Below are 22183 nucleotides of genomic sequence, written 5' to 3'. Positions count from 1 at the left end.
CTCTCTCTTCCTCTTCTCCCCCTCTCTTCCTATTTGTATTTGCAACTTTTTGCTTGTACTATTTTTTCAAGAATGGGTAAAAAGACCTACAAACAGAATTTACCAATGTAAAAACTAAATAAAAGACAATTATGGTTTATAGAACTGTTAAAGTTAGAATTAAGTGCTGGATACACACCTACAGTGTCCTTGCACCAGGAGAGAGAAAAGATGAGGATTCAATTTTGACTTCTTTATGAAAACCAAAGGATACCACTAAATACCTCTTTTGGTTGGTTTGTATCACTGACACCTAAATATTTAAGTAGCAATGAGAACTACCTGGTCAGATGAAAAGGAAACAAATGTGGTGACAAGAGAAATGCCTTTTAGAAGTTGTGATTCAGTTATCTGGAAGTTGTGTGTGTTTTTTGACCTCATCTATTTGCCCTTATGCAGTTATTCTTTTGTATAAACAAAGTTTCGGAGGTACTGAGCCTGATACTCTTGACCAACCCTAGAAAAAATTATAGGAATAGAGGAAAACAGATAGAAAGTGTGGGTACTGTAGGCAATTAGCACTCTTCACTGAAATACTAAATGCAAACACAATAAAGTCCCTTATCTGTGGTATAAGTGCTAGTTCCATTCCAGTAGATGTCTGATACCAAAGACAATACTGAGCCCTAAGTACATATATTACACTATTGAGTTAAGCATTCAGGAGGTACTTAATGAGGTAGGTGGTTGATTCAGCATGGATACTTCAGACAAAGGAATTGTTCACATCTTGGGGGAGACAGAACTGGGTAGTGTTAAGATTTCAGTACGTGCCTCACAATGCTAGATTATTTATTTATAAAAGTGGACATTTAAAATTTTGGATGATTGTTGACCAAAGACAACAGTTAACTTAGAAAGAGAGATAAAGGAAGACACTAAGCATGATGGATAAAATACAAATATTTTGAGATTAGATTTTAAAATGTCTAGGTAATTTATTTTCACAGGAAAAAGAAAAATGATAAGAATGAAAAATATGGGGTTGGGGTCCAAGAGACTGCTTTGTGTTTAAGAGCATTGGCTGCTTTTCCAGGAGAGACAGGTTCAATTCCCAACACTCAAATAACAGCTCACAACTGTATGAAATTCCAGTTCTAGATGATCGCATGCTCCTTTTTGGTCTGTGCATGCACCAGGATCACATGTGGTCCCACACACATAAACACAGATAAACACCCATACATATATAATAATAATAGTAATTAAGAACAATTCTGAAAAATAGGCAGTTCAAAATAATTTTATTTTTATAAACTTATTTCATTTGTCTTTGTGATAACTGGCATATATATGATATACACGAACACAAATGCATAAACAATTATTACTTGTGTTTATACAGTATGTGTATATATTATACAAATAATAAGAGGTTATATAAACTATTATTGTCAGACTACAAGTAATGTCATTGCAAGACAGACTGAAGATAAAAAGAAACAATATGTAATATAAACATTTAACTATTTCAAGCAAGATTTAAGTAAAATTAGGTTTCTTAATTCTAAAGAGTTCTTAATGCAAAGGTAATAGTTGTGAAAACAAGTTCAAATGGTTAGATTTCAACAACATATTAGGGAGGTTTTAAAAGACTGAGTTTATTTTTACTTCTCAATCACAATATAGTGGCCAAATGATCCAAAAATAAATAAATACTCACTGTGGTATAAATGAAGGCATAGTGGAACATATATTACACATAGGACATAAATACTCTGGGATTTTCCAAAGAAATTAAATAACAATGTTGCTATGATACCATTTTTTATTTGAAAAGCAAGAAGATAAATCAGTACTGCAGAAATACAGGGCTCAGTTGATATTCCAGTCAGTAAAAATAATTCGGTGCAATCTTGAAGACCTGAGTTTGATCCCCAGAACTCATGAAAAAAAAAGCATGTCTAGGTGGCATGACCTTGCAATCCACACACTGAGGAGATAGATAGGGAGATCTCTGGAACTTGCTGGTCACCCAGCCTAGCCTACTTAGAAAGTCCCAAGCCTATAAGGACCTGTCTCAAAATAAGGTGGTTGTGTTCCTAAAAATAAACACACACACACACACACACACACACACATACACACACACACACACAATGCAGTCTAATCATGTTGTGTATGTAACTAAGGAAAAGAGACAGAAGAGACAGAAATTCCTGGAGGAAAGATAATAAAGAGCTGAGGAGAATGTGGAAACTATTTCAGAAGCCCAAAATGTAATATAATAAACTTTTCATTTCAGTCTATTTCTATGACCACACCAAAGCAAACAAACAAGCAAATAAGTAAATAAATCAAGGCAATGAAAAGATGTGGAAACCAGAGAGTTATTTAATAACAGAGTTTATTGCTTTACTTCCCTTAGAGGCATGACATACTGGGAAAAACTTCTTTTTCTCCAAATTCTTCAAATTTTATCTTTATATGTGATGGTTTCCTTAAAGTCCAGTCTTTATTTTTTTCTTGGTAACATGCTGCCCTTTAATTATCCAATTGATACTGATAATGACTCATTAGTTAGTGTATAGTGTATAGACTTGTGTTAACATACATATGAAAGTTTTAAAACCATGGGGGCAACATCATTGTGGTGACATCATTTTCATTTCTTTTGGTTGGTGTTCCTAGTATGATCAAAAGCTTGGGTGCAGACTGAGTGAGAAAGCAGCTACTCATGTCATTGGCTTCAAAATCAATGTAAATGCAAAACTCTATAGCCCATGACTTGAAATCCAGTAATCAGCATAGTAGCTGTGAGCTAACAGGTTCTGAATTTACTCAAACTATCTGGATGGATCAGATTCAAAAGGAGTTTCTGCCTCTTTGATTTAGCTGCATGCTATTCTCTGGCTGGATAATCAACATTATCAATGCCATTTAATTTCAGATGGTGGCTAAGTATCTTTGGAAAACTTTAGGTATATACAAAATCCACACTGTTACTTACTCTTGTGTTAGCCAGCTAATGCTTCTGTTGCTTTATAAAAATAAGGTAGTTGAACATGCATATTTTTATAAAAGAGGCTTATTTGGTCACTCTCGAACCGAGCCATAAAATTGCACAATCTAAAGGAAGGAACAGTTTGTTTTGCCCCTTTTATTGCCAGTTAAACGCCAGAAGACTTTTAAAGTAAGAGCAACCAGTGCAGAGGAGGGAGAAAGACTAATAAAATTTTTATGATCTTAAAATAAACCTATCACTCTTTCCTCTTTCATAGTTTTGCTAAACTTTCTATACCTTTTGGCAGCAGATTCTATGTATAATGTTTTAGCTCTGAAAACACCAGCAAGGTATCAAATAAAGTTATATGTGTAAAAAAGAGAAATGTTGTAAAACTAAGCAAGGAAAAGACAATTTTCACATAAAGCATAACGGTTGATGTTGTTTTCATCCTACTATGGCAAAATTTATAATGAGAGAATAAGACTGGAATCAAACTCCCGCTCTTAATTTTTGAATGTAAAACCTTTTAAAAGATTGCATAAGAGGAGATTTTTTTATTATATTTATTTATATATTTTTAAGTGGTGGGTATTTGTGTGTGTACATTTTCATGTGATATATACACACTTGGTGTGGGCACACTCATGAGGGTGACTGTGAGATTCAGATTTAGACTACCATCTTCCTCAGTTGCTTTTCACATTACTGTATCATTCTCATCAACATCATCATCATCATCATTATCATCTCATCATCATCACCACCATCTTCAGCGAATGCAAAGCTTAGTGTTTGAGCTACATTTGCTAGCCAGAATGTTCCATGGATTCACCTATCTTCACTCCCCTAACTCCACCCAGTACTTAGGGTAAGTGCACACACTAGATCAAGCTCAGTTCTTCATTCTGGTAAGGCAAGTGCTTTATGCTCCAAGCCATCTCCCTAGCAGAGTAGTTACTTCTTATTTGTCTTGAAGTCACATTTCATTCTTTTCAGTAGATTAGTAGACCATGGCTCATTGAACAGAGCTAAGTATCTTCAAATCACAGGCTCTCAAAAGATTCTGGGTCAACTAATTTGAATTTTGCCTCTTAGAGACTCTGGAGGTATCCATGAGCCCCATAGTCTCATAATAAAGCTATCTTAAGAACAGAGCTTAGATCAACAAGAAATGTACAAAATCAAACCAGTCTGACATGGAGTATCCCTGGAGAGGAATGACACATCTTAGTTGTAACTGCCTAGTATCTGTTTACTATACTGATTTGACTGAACTAGGGACTGTTCTTGAACAGCAGGCTGAGTATTCTCTACTCCTGATTTCCCCTACATCTTACCTACAAAGAACAGATTAACTAAAATTTAGGAATGGAGTGACAACTGGGACATTTGGCTATAACCATTGAACACTTTCCAAGAATGTGGAGGACTGGCTTGGCTTGTAAAGGACCTGATGCACATGCCAGAGGGCCTGGATTAAGATTTCCAGAATCCATGTAAAATACAAGACATGATGGCATTCATATGAAATATCAGTGTTCGAAATCTGATCTGACACAGGTGAATCCTTGAAGCTCATGGGCTGGCCAGCCTAGACAAATTAATGAAATGCAGTTCAGTAAGAGTCTGCCTCAAAAAATAAGCTGGAGTGTGAGGAAAGAGACACGGTGTAGACCATTGGTTTTACACACACACACACACACACATGCATGCATGTGCACACACACACACACACACAAGAAAGAAAGATAGAGGGATAGATGATAGGTAGGTAGATACAACATATATGTGTATGCATCTATATAATGATGCATATAGTATATTATGGTAGAGATATGGAGATAATAGATGATTGATGGATAGATAGATAGATAGATAGATAGATAGATGGATAGAATGATCTCAAAATGACATCCAGTAGGGTACAATGAACTTTTTTTCCTACATATTGGATTGTTTTCCCTTTATATCTTCTTGCTTGCCTAGACAGTTCTTGCATTTCTTGGATCAGTGAGGCTAAGATGCAGATACCATTGACTAGCAAGGGGCAACAACATTGTGGGTAGGAAAAGAAGCTTTGAAAAAAGGGTGAAGCGGAAGCCTGCCAATATAACAGGCTACTCCTGACCTGATCCAAAGCTCAACACAGTTTGGTGCACAGTTGGATGCTAATGCATATTTATAACTCACTCTGAGCCTAATGTTAAACACAGTTCTCATCATCCAGGATTGCTAGGAAAATCAAACTAACTCTAAATTGAAATCTTTTCTAAATCATGATGGAAGAAGACAAAAACACATGCTTGGCTATAACTAGGAATACGCCACGGAAGAATTAGAAATTAAGGTGCAATAGGAACTGAGCTCAGTTTAGAAACTGTACTAATACAAAAGATTATATTTTCTGTCTAGTTTACAGAATGGAACAATAATTGCTAATAATATCATTATGATATTTGTTCCTATATTATAAATAACTCATAGTACATTTTTAAAAGTAACTTATTCTTTAATATATAATAATTTCTAAATCAAAATAAAAATTTACATATAATTAGCAAAACCAGAATCTCTTCAAATTAGAATATTATTAATAAAAGTAATATGAGTGTTGATCACAATAGTATTTTCACACCAATGTGCTGTCTTTATTATTTACTTCTCCACTGGTCCCTATATTCATTCACAAACATGTATCATTTCTGGGTATCCAAAAGTAGTTGTGTATTCTTATAAAAAATGACAGACTCTAGATATTCCCTATGTGGAAGGAAGTGGAGATAGGGTGGGAAGCTGGTGGGGGATGGTGGGCGGTTGCAGGAGGAGGGGAGGGAGAGAGAACTGGGATTGACACGTGAAGCAAGCTATCTAAAATTAAAATAATAAGTAAAAAATGGTTCAGGTCTGTCTTCAGGGCAAAAGGCATTAAGTAAATGTATATATTATTGTAAAACATGTTTAACTGTGTAGAAGAAAGGAATAGAGACAATGAGATGATAAACAAGATCTAGTTTGATTCCAGTGTTCTGAATAAACACTTTAAAGAAATGACATTTAAACTGAGTTTTCAACCATGCAGGGACAACTATGGTGAAGAAAAGGAAGGATGCCATTTTATGTAGGAAGAAGGTGCCATGTGCTGTGAGATAGAAATACTTCATAAAGTAAATGTGCATGTATATATATGCACATAGGCATTCAGACACACACACTCACACTGATAATTTTACAACCTAATAAACAACTCGACAGTCATGTTGGTGTTTGGCTCCCTCTCAGAGTCTCTGCATAAGGAATGAGCCAGTTGATTGCCAGGAACAACGTCCAAAACACTGATTTCTGGCAAACATATCTCAGCTTTCGTCTTGAAAGTATCGTAGATTCATTTCTGAACATTTCTTTGGAGTACATCCTTGTGCTTGCACCAGCTAGCCTGCACCTAGGATAGACAACATTCCCTACATGCTTCTGTCCTTCTGGAAGGCAGCATGGTGGAACAGGCTTAGCGCAGGACCCCACAGAAATGAGTCACTACAACTGCAGGGGGTGGTGGCTTTGCTTTCACTCTAGAAAGTGAACCATCTGTTTATTTTGGGATGTGGAATCACTTCTTAGAGAAGAGATAGGCTAACAGTGAGCTAAGGCAAGCATGTCCCATTGCAGCATATTTCTGCCATTGTGGTTTTGATGGCATACTAGAGAGTCACTTCTGTTATTGAATCTGTTTGTTGTACATCTTTTCCTCAGATATTTTCTAAGTTGTGTGTATATACTCCCTAGGATTTTGAGTTAGGCTACTTTCTCACATTGTGGACTCATCTCTCTAATAATGCTACAACCTACCATCAGAATATAAGAATGGAGTTTCTGTTACCAGAATAGGTAACAGGAAACACTGAAGACATTTACATTTATTTCAAGAGGTGTCTTTCATGGACCATTTCTTTCACTGTGTGTTATTTTGTTTGATGCTGATGAAGATAGTCTTTGTCAACTGCTAGTTACTTAGATGCTGCTAAGTCATACTTATTCCAAATTCCCAGTGAAAACATCAGCTTCAAAAGTGTTACCTCCCCCTTCATAAGGTCCCTGATCCATTTTCTCAAGCCCTTCCTGCTGAAATTTATTCCTAAATTTAGTTTTATATATACATGGCTAACTAGGTTATTCTAGTGGGGATTAACTGAGATTGTTTCTAAACATGCCAGTGTTTCTGCTTAAAGTGGGTCCAGCAGGTGACTCCTGCTCTTTAACACTGGAACAGACACAACTATAAGGTTTCCTTTGGCAAATGTTTCAAGAGGAGTATGAAGACAAAGAGAAAAAAGCTAGGACTTTGTTTCAATATTAGCAGCTGTACCACTCCAGAAAGGAGTGCACAGAACCAGGCTTTTTTCCATACACCCATAAACAAGGTAAGCTGTAGACTGGTGGTAAGGGGTCTTCCTCCATGGCCAAGTCTAAAGTTTTATTTTAATTGTGGTTATAAATTGTTGTGAAACTTTTTACACAGCATATTAGGAACCACTATTGCAAGCAAATAGCTCTTAGTTCCTGAGCCATCTCTCTAGTCTCTCCATGGCCACGTTCAATTGTTAAAATGTGAGTTTTCCATTATCCTTCATGACCTGGAGCATGGATGTGGAACACTTTGTGGTTTATGAAGGGTGAATATCAGGAGATGATGACAAATTTCAAAAGTTTTGGTCCTCATCCTTGGGCCTAAACCAAGTGCCTTAAATGCATCACTGATGTATCTGCATTAATTGCAAGTAGGCATGCATATTTAACTTTTAGGAAATAAACCAACAGTCGAGAATGTTTCAAAAGAAATGCTTTGCTTGAAAGACTTATCATCTGATTGCAGAACAGGCTTGCTAAGGACTAAAGAAGAATGTAGCCCTCTGTTCCAGAATCTCCATCACATGATAGACTGCATCAGCTGCCCAGGGATCTTCTGCCTCCAGCTGCCTGTCAGGTGTTTGTCCTTTTGAGACCCAGCTAAAACTGGCAGGCATTCTATTGCATTACTGTCTTGCTGAATAGCCTTTACTTCTAGGTAAAACAAGGATTTTTTCCTTGAAATTTTATTTGCTTTTATTGCTGTGTACGTATATGTGTGTGTGTGCATGAACATATGTGTGCCCTTATGTGCTAGTGTGTGTAGAGGTCCAGGGACAACCTCTAGGAGTCCTTCTCTTTTTCCATCGTGCAGAATCCAGGAGCTGAACTCAGTACATGTAGCTTGACAGCAAGTGACTTAATCCAGTGAGAGATTTTGCTTGCCTTTCCTTGAAGTTTTAAAATTTTAAATTCCTCCTTTTGAACTAAAATGATTTTAATAAAGACAATTAAGGGCAACTATTTATTTTCTCTATATGCTTAACAGTTGCCTCCACTGGCCAAGTCAGTTCCAGTGGTGTCCTATCAGATTCCTCTTTGAGTGGAACTATTAATGCTGAGGAGAGAAAACTGGAAAGGGAATTTATGTTTTGCTGGAAATAGTGTCTCATGGAAGGAATTTAGGTAAAGGGTAAATGTGAGGGCATGTCTTCAGTAGTGGTCCATTTTCTGTTGTGCAATGACTTCAATTTAACCCTGAAGGGTTATGGCATTGGAATTATAAAGCCTGGCATCAGTACCATAGATTTTCTTCCTGGCATCTGCTCTTAGCAACTTGGACAATTTAAGTCTCTAGTGCCATCTGTAAAACAGTAACGAATGTGTCACGTGAATGGCTGCTCAAAAGTATATGTGCAATATCTGATATATTCAGTGCAATGAAACTCATGTCTTGGTTCCCCACCAGAATTTCACTTTGTTTTATTTTACTCCTTTTATTGCTTATTTAATAATTAGGTTTCTAAAGATGATCTTATATAGTTCATGATAGTTGAAGATAAGCTTGAAACTTCATCCTCCTGCCTCCATCTCCTGAATGCTGGAATTAACAGATGGGCATGAAGCCTATGTTCAATTTTCTGAAATGCTGGGTACAGCCCAGGATTCTCATGCCAGGCAAGCATACTACTAATGAAGCTATGTCACAAGCCCTCAAAATCTCAAATGTATATGCTTGAATTTATTGTAAAGCCATGTCCTCAGAATTAAAGGAGTTCTTTTTAAGGAATAAGGGAAACTGTTACTAGACCAGGAACCTCAGGAAGTTATGAGTCACTTGGTTTTCCCCCAGTTTCTGGGGGGAGACTTTTGCCATTCAAGCTGCTTGAAGTTGAGCAGAGAGCTCTAAGGATGCAGATTCTATGATTCTTGACCCAAGCTGGTATAGGGACTTTCTGTGATACAGTTGTCTTTGAGTTACTCATATTCCTGTGACATTGTAAGCTGCTTGGTTCACTGAGCTATATTGTACTGGAATCATTTCTTGGGCCTACTATTAGTGCCTATGACAGGTTGAAAGGTATTTCTTCATGGCTCCCTAAGAAATGTCACACCATATCACCAAGGTGAATGTCATTGGAAGGAGAACCTTTGAAACAGGATTGTGTCATGAAGACGTAGTCCCAAGAATGAGATTAATGTCCTCGAAGGGGACCCAGGAATGATCTATTGCCTCTCTTACCATATAAGGATATAGTGAAAAGATATCATTTATAAAATAGAAGATGGATCTTCAGTAAATACACCAGTGCTTCAGTATGGAACCTTTCACCTTATAGAACTATGAAAAATATTGCTATGAATTACTCAGCCTATAGTATTTTGTTGAAGCAACCTCAAATTCACTAAGTCATCAGATCATCATTATCTGCTCTCTTTTCCTTTCCTATCAGCACAACCTAGATCTGCAGCAGTAGAGGAACTTACATAATATTCCCTGTCAAATGGCAGGGTAGCAGAATTTCTTTCCACTGGCTGACCATCTGCTTTCTGCTTCTCAGATTCTTTGAGAATGAACTCAAGAATTCTTCACACCACATTCATCTCTTTGCCTTCCTCTGTTTGCATTTGCATATCCAAGAAACAGGAGCCTAAAGTGGGTGCTTCTGAAACCTCTCCAAGGTCCTGAGCACATTCCTGAGGGTAGCATACACTGTGAGACAATAAGGCAGGCATCAAAAATAGGAGAAAAGATTTCCCACATATGAAATCTTAGTTTTATTCATTAGAATATTTGTTAGATTATGCTATGAAATATTGGCAAAAATATTAAATGGGAATATAGAAGCATGATCTATACTTACTGATCCTTAACTAAAGATGATTCATAATAATCATCAGATGGTGCATCAAACTTGTCTTCAGTCCTCAAATAATTGAAAAATGGGATCAATTCTTGGTTTAAATAGTACATGATGGTCATTTTAAATTAAATAACATTTTACTATCAATTCTTTCACCAATTTGAACCTTCTACTTTTATAATCAATCTTGTATTTTTAATGTGTGATGATACAACCTACTATTTTTAATTTTTTGCCAATTTTTGAATATATTCATACTCATGGTTTTAAAAAACAAAACTGTGGTTAAAAAATACTGCCCTGCAATGAAGAGCGAGGCAATGCTATCTGGGCAAAAGCCCAATAGCTTTGGAATTAGAAAGAACTCTGGTTCAAGTTAGAATTCTGTCACTATTGATCTACAAGAATTTAATAGATTATTTTCTTTGGTAGAAATTGAAAAAAGGACTTAATGAAGTTCCATGCATCAGGGTTAGGAGCAAAGCTGCTATCTTTGCAAGGCTACATTCAACTTTTTTTAAAGGTTTGTTTAGTGTCTATTCAGTCGACCAAAAATTCCTGAATACTTATGTTCCTGGCCATGATGTTTCATGCCTGCCTTTGGGGACATGGTCCCCAGAACATCTCTGTTCCTATGGCCTAGCAGTACTACGACCTTCTGTCTAGTATCTGAACTGATTAATAGGGACCTGCTAGGGAGTTTGCTGGACAGATGTGGAGTGGGGCAAAAGATTTGAGCTGTATATAATCATTTCTTTCTGGCCTCACCTCACGAAGCTCATAGGGAACTCAGAGCTTGCCAATAAACACTACAACAGTTGGTCCTTCTCTGTACATCTCTGAAGTGGTGGTAGCTATAGACACATTGTGGCCTCAACACCATCCCTAGAGACAAGAACTCTTTGAGAAATTGTCCCTGGCCCAGAATACTCACTCTGGGTCTTTGTTGGCTTAGATCACTGGCTCCACTGAGACTCTTCTATTACAGCATTGATGGAGTACCTAAGCCTTGTCTTAGAACACAGTGTCTCCTAGGAAAGGGACACTTCCAGTGCCAATTTATTACTCAGATACTGTATTAGTTGCACAAGTCTGAGCTCTTACTTCCCTCTCTGTAAGATGAAGATAGTAACAGCAAACACTGGATTTTCATGAGTGCTAAATGAGCTCTGTGAGGGAGGGGTAGCTAGTAGATTTATTTCTTGGCTTGTCTAACTTTATTCCAGTACATGATTTTTTTCCCTGGCCTCTTCTAGAGATCCTGCCTTCCTCTCATTCATATCACTGTTATTTAGTGTACTTGGAGACTGTCCTCTGTGGCCCTTGAGGATCTCTGAGAAATTTACCTTCCTTCCAATATCTCAGGCCATTATCCACCTACGTGCATAGCAATTGCCCTCACTCCCTACAATCAAGTTTTATGGGTTTCACTGGTTCAACAGCTTAACTATAACCTTTGTTTCCTTTCAGAATGTGCTCAAAGGACACACCTTCAATCTCCCCACTACCTAACTTCCTCTCCTAGGAATTCCCCTTTTTGATTACATATTTTTGAGTCCTCTCCCTTTGCCAATACCTTCTCGCTCCAATGAGCATGCCATTTTCCTACTGTATATCTCTCAGTGTCTGATAACTCCTATTTTTCTATTCCTTCAGACCAAATTCATCATCATTTTCTTTTTCTGTTTTAAACATAAAATAATGACAATAACAAAATTCATAATATCTCTATGAATGTTCTCATTCAGTTATCAAACATCCTGAAGGATAGGCTGTCTGTCTCAACTTCCTTTCCTACACCTTCTTACTCTTAGATGGTTTTCTTAGCTTAGTCACTCACCATAAGCCTGTATTTTATCAAGTTGAAGGCAATATCAATAATAAAATGCACCATTAGTACATTATGCATCTCGTAGAATGGAAATTAAATAGTAAAATGTCATCAACTGCAAGATGTGTTCTGGTTCTGGAGTTGTTAAAATATGAAAATATATGCACTTTACAATATACAGAGTAAGATTTTTTTTAAATCATTGCAAAGATTCTTCCTAATCTTTTCTTGTTTTAGATATTACATTTCTTGAAATAGACTGAGCTGTCAAGCTCTGTCTACCTACACCCTAAATATCTCTTATTCCTCTGAAATTTGGCCAAATGAAACTGCTCTCTTAAAAAAAATCGTAAGTGATAACTGCTTCATCCGAAGCCACGCTGTAAGTGCTGCAATTCAAGCCATAGCACTGGATACTTCCCCTCTGTGTCTTTTCTCCTTGAGCTTCTTTCCATCATTCACAGACCGACTGATGCCTTCCAATTCTTCTTCAAAGTTTTGTTTATCTTCCTTGGATCTCAGACTGTGTGATCTCTACTTGCCAGTTTTTGTTCACCTGGTACCCATGCTTTCTATCTGGATTTCTTCCATTTGAAGCACCCCCCCTCAGTCAGGCTTTTGTTTCTAGTGAATTACTATTATTCAACAGTTTTCTTGAAAACCACCTGCTAGTAAAGATGATACTATATCTAGCTATGAGGTTCCAACTCTTTTCTTCTTTGACTTTCTTGTGACATTTGACTAAAAGATTCTCATTCATGATGTTTTTTGTTTGTTTGTTTTGCTGTTGTTTGCCATGTCATACAGGGTATATATTCTCCCATATTCTTTGATACCTTTGTTCCTCCTTAGTTTCTGACATCCTGGAGCTCAGGGGCTGGAACTCATTCTCTTGCTGAATTTGTCTAATCCATTGCATGACACAACATGTAATTCTCATAGCAAACCTTCCTAGTCAGAGCACCATCCATTTTTCTTGGAGCTCAGACTCATATGGTTTACCAATTGCTCCATATCAGGGTGATCTAAATCTATATTTCACAAATGTTGTGTCCAAGGATAAATTTCTGAAGTCTCCAAACATGTTTACTTCATACTTTCCTCACAAAATGGAACAAGTATCTCCATCTGTCCTTCATGCCCCCAAACAGGAGACCATTCCTGACTCTTTTCATAATGTCCTTATTAACATCTCTCAAAATTAAAACAAAATACGGTAGATACAGAATCCAGTGAAATCTTTGTACTTGAATACTCATACTGTTATCACAGACATTATCCAGTACCAAAGTGCCTAACCCTTTCTTCTAGATCCACATTGCCATATTATCAGCTTACTCTTAATAGAATATCTAGAATAACCCTGTTGGAATTCATGTAGCGTTAAAGCATGACACTACCACTAAAATGGCTTCTCATTTCATTTACAGCAGTCCCAGGGTCTGTTCCCATTATTCAGACTTGGTCTCCTCCATGTCTCTTTCATTCTCCTTCATTCCCTGTTGTGTAACAGTTTCCTATGAGACTCAAACATTCCATCTTGCAGAGAAGTTCCTTAACCAAAATGATAACAACTCAAAATAGCTTCAGGAAGTCCCTGAAACTGACTGGATTCCCTGGTCCCTTCACCACCAATGTCAGAGTAAGCAATGAAAGCTGAAAGGAAAACTCTGATAAGCAAAGATGCGAAGAAGATGCTAAAACCAGACCAGTTGTCTCGAAGAAGCAATAACCAGCTAATCTGCCTGGAAGAGGTTTCCACCAACTGAAGCACTTGGAATCGAGACTCTTCAACATGTTGAGCTGCCTGCAGGTTGTGAAGTGTGATTCAGGTTCCCAGCTTTTGTTAACTGTCACTTGTACTGGGGTGGACTTTGACAATGAAGACATCTTTGAATCATTTCACCTCCTTTAGGTAACCCCTCATCCATGCTTATGTATTTAACCCCAATAAAACTCATTGGATCATCAAGTTGGACTTTGGTGGGACTCATAATCTGGTCTGTCATGAGATCCCTATTGGGTGAGTTGGACATGTTGTGTGTCTCCCTGGGAATTGTTTTGTTACACATATTCACTCTACTCATTTACCCCGAATTCTCAATACTCTAAGTGAGGCAGTTAAGGTCTTTCTCAATATGCAAGTCCTGCATATACTATTCTTTAATCAGACTTCCTTATGACCAGTCTTTCTTTTGCTCCTGTGTACTTTCTCTTCAGGCATCATTCTGTGATATTCCATGCCCACCCTACATCAAACAATCAACACTTACTTCATTGCTTTGTGATTTTTGTCATCCACATTTTCATTTAATTAATTACATATTTCTTAAGATATCCTCACCATTTAGATTTTAAACTGCAAAAGACAATGACTTTGTGCTCATTGATTATTTATTAACAGCACTCACAAGGTTGCCCAGAACATAGTGGCTGCTAATTGAATTTCTTAAAAATGTTAAATAAGCCAATTTTATTGTCTGCATAGTCATGTGGTGCCGAGAAGAAGGTATATCCCTTTGTATTTGGGTGGAGTGTTCTATAGATGTCTGTTAAACCCAGTTGGGTCATAACTTCTATTAATTCTTTTGTTTCTTTGTTAAGTTTCTGTCTGGAGGTCCTGGTCTAGCGGTGAGAGCGGAGTGTTGAGGTCTCCTACTATTAGTGTGTGAGATTTTATGTGCATTTTGAGCTTTAGTAATGTTTCTTTCACGAATGTAGGTGCCTTTGTATTTGGGGCGTAGATGTTTAAAATCGTCTTGATGTATTTTTCCTTTGATGAATATGAAGTGCCCTTCTTCGTCTCTTTTGATTGATTTTAATTTGAAGTCTAATTTGTTAGATATTAGGAATGCTATGCCCGCTTGTTTCTTGGGGCCGTTTGATTGGAAGATCTTTTCCCAGCCCTTTACTCTGAGATAACGTCTGTCTTTGGTGTTGAGATGTGTTTCTTGTATGCAGCAGAAGGAAGGGTTCTGTCTTCGTATCCATTCTGCTAGTCTGTGTCTTTTTATAGGCAAGTTGAGGCCGTTGACATTGAGGGATATTAATGACCATTGATTGGTGATCCTTGTTTGCGCTTGATTTATTGTTAGTGAAGTTATTTTGTGTAGATTCTCCTCCCTTTTTCTTTTGGTGTTTTGTAAAGTATGATTATATATTGCCTGTGTCTTTGTGAATGTAGTTATCTTCCTTGGCTCTAGGTTTTCCTTCTAGCATTTTCTGTAGAGCTGGATTCATGGATACGTATTGTTTAAATCTGGCTTTGTCATGGAATATTTTGTTTTCTCCATCTATGGTAATTGAGAGCTTTGCTGGATATAGTAGTCTGGGCTGGCATCCTTGTTCCCTTAGCGTTTGTAGGACATCTGACCAGGATCTTCTGGCTTTCATCGTTTCCATTGAGAATTCAGGTGTAATTCGAATAGGTCTGCCTTTGTATGTTACTTGGCCTTTTTCTTTAGCTGCTCTTAATATTTTCTCTTTACTCTGTAGGTTTGATGTTTTGATTATTATATGGTGAGGTGATTTCTTTTTCTGGTCAAGCCTATTTGGTGTTCTGTAAGATTCTTGTACTTTCATAGGCTTATCTTTCTTTAGGTTAGGGAAGTTTTCTTCTATGATTTTGTTGAATATGTTTTCTGTACCTTTAAGTTGAAGTTCTTCACCTTCTTCTATACCTATTATTCTCAGGTTTGGCTTCTTCACGGTGTCCCATATTTCCTGGATATTTTGTGTTAAGGATTTGTTGGTTTTGAGATTTTCTTTGGTTGACGACTCTATATCCTCTAATGAGTCTTCAACACCTGAGATTCTCTCTTCTATCTCTTGTATTCTATTGGTGATACTTGCATCTGTAGTTCCAGACCGCTTACCGAGCTTTTCTATTTCCAGCATCCCTTCATTCTGTGTTTTCTTTATCGTTTCTATTTCAGCTTTCAATCCTTCAACTGTTTGAGCTGTTTCCTTAATTTTCTTGGTTGTTTTTTCTTGGTGCTCTTTAGATTCTTTGAGAGATTTGTTTATTTCTTGAATTTTTTCCCCCATTTCATGGATTTTTTTGTTTGTTTTTTCTTCTATTTCATTAAGGGATTTCCTCGTTTCTTCTTTGAGGGTCTCCATCATCTTCATGAAATAATTTTTAAGGTCTGTCTCCTCTTCTTCATCTATGTAGTGCTTTTCGGGTCTTGCTGGTGTTGGATTCCTGGATTCTGGTGGGGTCATGTTGGTGTTTCTATTGCTGAGTGATCTCTTATTCTGTCTTCTTCCCATCTCTTCTTCCAGTGGGTGCTGGTGGGGTCTTTCCGTCTCCACTGGTCTCCTTCCTTACTGCACCATTTGTTGCCTTTTATGAATTTTTTGGTTTGTTCTTTCTTCCATTTCTTGCATTTTTTTGGTTTGCTTTTTGTTCCATTTCTCGCATTTTGTGCTTTGTTTCTTCTTCTATTTCCTGCCTTTTTTTATACTTTGATCAAATTTATTAATACATTTAAACTGCTTCTTATATAATCAATGGATTTTTCTGCTATTAACTTAGTTGGGGGATACTTAATTTCCTGTTTATATTTTTGTATTACTTATCTATTCCAATGGTTAGTACATTCATGTAGTACGCAACACAAAAGCTAATTAGGAAAAGTCCACAGTGGGGCTGTATCCCAACTCTCCAGTAAGAGACAATTATGTCTTGAAATTTTCATTTTCTTGAATCTTTGCAGAAAGTACCTGTTCTCATTTTGAAGTCACCTCAGGTCCCTTGGGATTTGTATATAGTGTTAGCACTGCCATGTGAAGGTATCTCTTTTCCAAAGCATCAAAACAACCTTGAATCCATTTAATAATATGTAATGACCCTGGACACTTTTTGTCTTCCCGTAGAATTTTTAAACTGAGGTCATCCAAATGTCGATCTCTGTAGGAGCTCTCTGGAAACAGGCCCCTCAAATATGTTATTCATGAGATAGAAGTAGCAAAAAGTTTCTTCACCATTACCAGCGACTCATGCTCATTAGTGATTTGGGTTGGGAAAACTGTACTCTTAGACGCCTTTAGTGTCCTGGTATCGTGAGAGAGCTGAGCAGTAGTCACCATCACAGTGTGTCAGGATTCCGTCAACAATTCTAACCTGAAGCTTCAGGTCCTCTTCCACTCTCGGACACAGTGACACTTTTCCTCAGCAGGCTCTCAACGTCCGTGGAATACTTTCCCACCAAACCTCTCAAGTAAACAGGGCAGAGAAGTTTGGGCACGAAGACCACAGAACCCCACCCGAAGGCTCTCCTCCCCGGAGCGCCCAGCGAGGGTTCGGCCTTCACCTCAGCGAGTCCACGCCACCAACGGCGGCGGGCAGCCGGCTCTTCAAGACCGACTCCCTCCTGCCTTTTTTGGTATGTTTCTTCTTCCAATTCTTGCATTTTTTGCTTTGTTTTTTCTTCCATTTCTTGCATTTTTTGCTTCATTTCTTCTTCCATTTCCTGCCTTTTTTTGCTTTGTTTTTCTTCCAATTCTTGCATTTTTTGGTTTGTTGTTTCTTCCATTTCTTGCATTTTTTGGTTTGTTTTTTCTTCCATTTCTTTGAGGGATTTTTCCTATATCCTCTTTTAGGGCCTCTATCATTTTCATGAAAGTGCTTTTAAGGTCGTTCTCTTCTGCTTCGTTCGCATTGGAATTTTGGGGTCTTGCTGGTGTGGAGTCTCTAGAATCTGGCGGTGTCGTATTTGTTTTTCTGTTGCTGACTGTGTTTTTGTATTGTCTCTTTCCCATCTCTTCTTCTAGTGGGTGCAGAAAGAGCCCCTTACTGGTCTGGGGACCAGAGTTCCCTTTTGGTTGGTGCTAGCAAGTCCAATAATCTGGTGGTTCTTCTATTCTTTGTCCAAATGCTGGTCCCGTGGGTGGAGAAGAACAGGAATCTGGGGCGCTTAGCCTCCTACCTGGTCCCCTGGACCCTATGCTGGGTCCTGTTGTACCTGATTAGGAACAGCTACTCCCCTGGTCTCCCTGCCTCCTCTGGTTTCCTGGTCTCGTTGGTGGGAGAGAAGATCTGGAGTCTGGGGTGCTTGGCTCCCGCCGGGATTGGGAGCTCTGTGCAGGCGATCTGCAAGCACTGGAACACAGGCCGGGAAGCTGGCCTGTTTACCTGATGCTGCCGGAGCCCCATTATTCTTCATCACTCTACAGCTATGTAACCTTATGGACATGGTCAGGATCACACAGCAATTTATGACAGTTACTTCCTAATTCTGCTCTGGAAAATATGACCCATTGGTCAAGGCTAGGCCAATTCACACTCTGTGAAATCAGAATCTCTAAAGAAAATACTCCAAGTGGACCCAAAGAATGAAGGTTTTGAACAATGAGGACAGCAAAATCTAATTATATTTTGTGTATGTCACCAGTGTAAAATTACTTTAATTTTAGCTATTGATAACACTTGGATATCCTAGCTTGGTGTTTAATTTTATGTATCTTCTTTTCCAGATGTGAGGATACATTATGCTGGAGGCATACATGTGAATGTTTGTGGAGGGGATTAACATTAGCAGGGGACTTTAGGCAGAAGGACTAAGTAAGATTGTGTTCCCTAGTGTGAATGACTCACATCAGTCCAACCCATTAAAGGCTTGAATAAAACAATATAACAATCTGTCTCAAGTAAGAGGAACTCCAATTATATGATTACCTGACCCAGAGCACTGGTCATTTTCTTCTTTTGGACTCAAACTGAAACATCTGCTCTTCTTGAGACTGAGGTCCTTGGACAAGAAATCAAATTATCAGTGACTCTTATTCTAAGGCCCTTAATCTTGGACTAGGATAAAACTATTGGCTGTCTCATCTATCCTCCTGGCTGACTGCAGCTTTTGGAAATGCTCAGCTTTCAGAATTGCATGAGACAATTCTGTGCAAAATCTGTTTGCTTATCTCTCTGGGTCTACTTCTCTGGAAAACCCTGATGAATTCACATCATCTCAGTTGCAAAGTGTTTAGAAATAGAAAGCTTGTGAAGTTTATCACCATAGCCTCAAGGACTGGCACAATATTTGAAAACACTTCAGTGCATCCTTGGCCTAGAGTAAGCAATAGCTAAGCTTGCAGTCTGTTGAGTATATTACCTTGATTCAAAGATTGACCCAGTTACTTTTAAGCTGTGTGCTTTTGATTTTCTTTTTGTGACAATTATTTAATGGTTCTGTGACTTTGCTTCTTGTTCTGAGAAAAAACAAATAATCGTTGCTTCATAAAACTATTATAAATAACACAATGATAAATGCTCATAGGAACTTGGAAGAGTACAGTGCTCATGTGAACATCTCAGTGACATTAACACCAGTCATTATGGGTGATGCACTGAGTAAGATAGGAATGGACTATAATACTGCAGTGGGATGCTGCAGTGTTGTGTGTTTGTCCCTTACTCCTGGGAAGGCTTTAGTTGAGGACATATCCTGTTCTTGAATACTTAAGTACTTTTAATAGGACTTATATTAAGAAGTGGACACTCATGGAATAATAAATATACACAAATGAGTTAGTGACTACCTTAAACCTTCTTTTGCTTTTACAGTGAAACTCTACACCTTTTGCCATTGCTGCAAGAAGTAAAAAGAGTTTTCCAAGAACATTTGTAGACACTTGACTATGACTGCAACTCCTTTTTATCCTTATTTTTTAATACACAAGCTTGCTTCCCATATTAGTCCCAGCTCCCTCTCCACAAACACTCCCCTCCACTAGTCCCCCAATACCCACTCCACTCCCTAGGGAGGGTAAGGCCCTCCATATGTGATCTCTAGAGTCTGTTATTTCATTCCTGGGAGGGTCCAGGGCCTCTCCAAAGTGTCCAGATTGAGAGAGCATCCCTCATTGTGGGATGGGTCCCGAAAGTCCATTTGTGTGCCAGGGATAAATACTGATCTACTACCCAAAAAAACCCCATAGATTGCCTGAGTCTACTCATTGACACCCACATTCAGGGGTTCTGGATCAGTCCCAAGCTGGCCTCTCAGCCATCAGTCTGGGGTCCAAGATCTCCCCTTGTTCAGGTGAGCTGTTTCTCTGGGTTTCACCAGCCCAGTCTTGACTCCTTTGCTCATCACTCCTCCCTTTCTGTCACTGGGTTCCTGGAGTTCAGTTCAGTGTTTAGTTGTGGGTGTCTTCCTCTGCTTCCTTCTGTCACTGGATGGAGGTTCTAGGATGGTATGTAAGACAGTCATCAAAATAATTATTAGGGAGGGTCGCTTAATGTAGTCTCTCCACTACTGTTTAGTTTTCCAGTTGGCGTCATCCTTGTAGATCTCTGGACATCTCACTAGTGCCAGATCTCCCCTCAAACCTAGAATGGCTCCCTCTATTATGGTATCTCCTTTCCTGCTCTCCTCTATTCTTCCCCCAACTCAACCTTCTTGTTCCCCTATGTTGTCCTCTTCCTTCCTCTTCTCTCCTTCTCTTTTTCCTGGCACCGTTTCCCCTCCATCACCCTGTGTTCCCAATCTCAGGAGATCTTGCTTCATTCCACCTTCTCTGGGGTACCATGTATGTCTTTCTTAGGATCCTTCCTGTTACCTGGTCTCTCTGACAGTGGGATTGTAGAATGGCATTCCCTGATTCATGTCTAAAATCTATATGTGAGTGAGTACATACCATATTTGCTTTTTGTGACTGGGTTACCTCCCTCAGGATGGTTTCTTCTAGTGCCATCCATTTGCCAGGAAATTTCAAGATTCAATTGTTTTTTTTTTTTCTGCTGAATAGTATTCTATTGTATAAATGTACCACATTTTCTCTCTCTACTCTTCAGCTGAGGGGCATCGTGGTTGCTTCCAGGTTCTGGCTATTACAAATAGTGCTGCTATGAACATAGTGGAACAGATGTCCTTGTTGTATGAATGTGCATCTTTTGGGTATATGACTAAGTGTGGAATTACTGGGTGTTGTCGTAGACTGATTCCCATTTTCCTGAGGAATCTCCATACTGATTTCCATAGTGGCTGCACAAGTTGGAACTCCCACCAGCATTGGAAGAGTGTTCCCCTTTCTCCACATCCTCTCCAGCATAAACTGTCATTGGCGTTTTTGATTTTAGCCATTCTGACAGGAGTAAGATGGTATCTCAGAGTTGTTTTGATTTGCATTTCCCTGATTGCTAGGGATGTTGAGCACTTTCTTAAGTGTTTCTTGGCCCTTGTAGTCTCATCTATTGAGAATTCTCTATTTAATTCTGTATCCCACTTTTTAATTGGATCCTTTGGTGCTTTGGATACTTGCTTCTGGAGCTCTTTGTAGATTTTGGAGGTCAGCCCTCTGTCAGATGTGGGGTTAGTGAATATCTTTTCCCATTCTGTGGGATGCCTCTTTTTCTTGTTGACTGTGTCCTTTGCCTTGCAGAAGTTTCTCAGCCTCAGCAGGTCCCATTTATTAATTGTTGATCTCAGTGTCTGTGTTACTGGTGTTATGCCCAGGAAGTGGTTTCCTGAAATAATAAATATACACAAATGAATTAGTGACTACCTTAAACCTTATTTTGCTTTTACAGTGAAACCCGACACCATTGCTGTAAGAACTAAAAAGTGTTTTCCAAGAATATTTATAATACTTGACTGTGACTGTAACTCTTTTATCCTTATGTTTTGTTAATTATTTGTGTCTTTCACATCATGCAACTCAATCCCATTCAGCTACCCATCCCTTCATATTTGCCTCTGCCCTTGCAATTTGCCCCGCAATATAAAAAAATAAAAATTGATAAAAATTTAAATAAATAAAGAATAATATCATCATGGAAGTTGTAATGTGATATATTGAGTCACACAGTTTACTCTTTTATCCATATATCTCTGCTTGCAAGTGTTCATGGCAAATTCATTGCCCTGATTTGAGGTCTCTGATTTTTGCTACACTATCAATACTGAACCCTCATTGGGACTCCTTTTAGATAATCTTGTAGTTATCCTGTGTCATGTCATGGAGATCCTGCTGCTTTGGGTCTGCAGAACTAGCCCCTTTATGTGCTCTAACAGATGACTGCTGGAGAGGATGCTGGTGTGGGCCAACCCATAACCCTAATTCTGGGCCTGGGTAGTAGCAAGGTTGCAGAGTCCACCAACACTCCACAATCCTCACAACCGTTGTGAGCTCTCTGGCTTTGTCTGAGCTAGTTCACTC

This window comes from Mesocricetus auratus, unplaced genomic scaffold, assembly GCF_017639785.1.
Source record: "Mesocricetus auratus isolate SY011 unplaced genomic scaffold, BCM_Maur_2.0 Super-Scaffold_100013, whole genome shotgun sequence".
NCBI lineage: Eukaryota > Metazoa > Chordata > Mammalia > Rodentia > Cricetidae > Mesocricetus > Mesocricetus auratus.
The sequence above is the reverse complement of the archived record's forward strand: the minus strand, read 5'-3'. Positions refer to the sequence as shown.